Genomic DNA, 2,053 nt, shown 5'->3' with positions numbered 1-2,053 from the left:
TGTGAGTGATATCTATAATTAATTATAAAACGTGTCATTTACATATTTCACGGATAATAAACAATTAAATAAATGCAAATGTAAAGCAAAGTAAATACACCAAAAAAAGATTGAAACAAAAACCAGCGAGATATCATTTTCTTAGCAAGTAAAGAAAGTTGTATTAAATCGCAAGCAAATATATAAAATACACACAAAAAATATAATTTTATATAAAATATATAACGTAGAAATGTATGTTTATTTTACATAATGTCAAGAGATAGTCGCAGATGCAGATCAAAATAATATAGATATAAAATCTACAATAGTTTACGTACTGACAATATAGAGATTTGTCTATCAATTAAACCAAAACGCAATTAATCAACAAAAAGCAAATTGCAATTTAAATAAACACATTATGTTCTTAAAGTTTTTAGTTTTGTACAAAACTAAAGTGTTTTTCTTTTTTTATAAACTTTAGTTTTATACAAAAGTGTTTTTCCTTTTTTTTATACACTGTATTTTTGGTTGCAATATTAAAATATCTATTTTTTTATATTCCANAAAAAACTTCTTCTTTAAAAAAAGATACTATTATGTTTGTAGAAACAATTGTAAGAAATGATTTTACATCTTAAAACTTTTTATATATATATTGTATATTATAATTTATAATTAAATATAACCATTTTTATCAATTATTTTTATAATTAAATGTAATCATTTTATTTAAAAACTAGCTTAAACATAAAAATAAAATATTTTATATTTAAAAATTATAAATATTTGGTATAATTTTTGTATATTTTGTATATTGTAAATTTACTAAAATTTTTTGTTTGGAAGTTATATATTGTTCATAGTAAAAATTATTGAGTAAATAATTTATTTTCCANTCATGTTTTAACTTTCATTTTAACTTCCATTGTTTTGTAAATAGTATATAAATAGTAGTAGAGAGAGTATATAAATTGTTTTTGAAGTTGTATACATATGTTTATACATTCACAAAGTTATATATTTATAAGTTAATTAATTGTGCAGTGAAAACCTCTCATGCAGTGTATGAGACATATATAAGACAATATACCTGCTACAAGTAATAGATACAGCTTCTGCAAACAAACTTTCGGCATCCACTTCTATAATTCCATATAGAAATTACAATTTAGTATCTGAAATACTTGGTTTAACTTTTATTAATCTTTGAGTTATCTATTTACTATATTATATTCTCTATAATTATGTAGTCAAAAAATAACNTATCATATTTTCTGATTTTAAAAACATCTTTAAATAAATATTAGANTATATTATTTCATTTATGCACACATATATTATTTATTCAAAATGTAGTATTGTACATATATGTACTATTTATTCAAAATAGTAAATAAGCAAATTGAATTATTATACAGTACAGTAGGGAGCACCATATCGTGCGGCTCCAGGGAAAGTATTTTTCGGGAATTTTTCCTTTGATTGCTTCTACTATCGCACGCCGTTCTTCTTCTTTTGGTTTCCGTCAGCGGCCCGAGATCGAAGGAAAACAGCGCGCAGTAATAAGAGCAGCTAGAGAAGAAATTTTCAAGAAATACTTCCCCTGGAGCCGCACAATATGGTTCTCTCTACTGTATTCTCTAATGTAAATTATCGTGTCACACATATTATGTGACGTGTAATAGCAACGTTGATATACTTTTCTTGATTATCATAAAAAATGAAATTATTTTTAAACATATTTACCTGCAAACTTCCGGATTTTCTATACTCATTTTATTGTCAGGTTCAGGTTTCTTTTTACATATTACTTCCTTGTTAGAATATTTATCACGTGGCATAGATTGAAAAAATGCTCGATTAAACGCAGCAATCACAAATTTCGGATGATCTATATAAAATAAGTATTGAAATAAAATAATGATAAAACATATAATGGTTATATATACAAAAAAAAACATTATTTAAAAAAACGTTTATTATTTCAAACAAGTGATATAAATTTGATATAGATTAAGACCTATATAGTAAATATATAATAAAGAACATATAATAAAACACACACACA

At 23.5% G+C, this 2,053-nt stretch overlaps 1 long non-coding RNA gene across 1 annotated transcript; it reads right to left on the bottom strand.

The window, feature by feature from the left end:
* On the bottom strand, positions 1–1,878 carry LOC109862539. The gene is made up of 3 exons (XR_002251153.1): positions 1,732–1,878; positions 1,076–1,168; positions 1–12 (listed from the first exon to the last, which is right to left on the bottom strand). It is a non-coding gene; the product is annotated as an uncharacterized LOC109862539 (long non-coding RNA).
* Positions 1,879–2,053: the final 175 nt, after the last annotated feature.

This window comes from Pseudomyrmex gracilis, unplaced genomic scaffold, assembly GCF_002006095.1.
Source record: "Pseudomyrmex gracilis isolate BER0280 unplaced genomic scaffold, ASM200609v1 scaffold_1943, whole genome shotgun sequence".
Taxonomy (NCBI): Eukaryota; Metazoa; Arthropoda; class Insecta; order Hymenoptera; family Formicidae; genus Pseudomyrmex; species Pseudomyrmex gracilis.
Note: the sequence above shows the minus strand (reverse complement) of the source record. Positions and strands in the feature narration are given on the sequence as shown.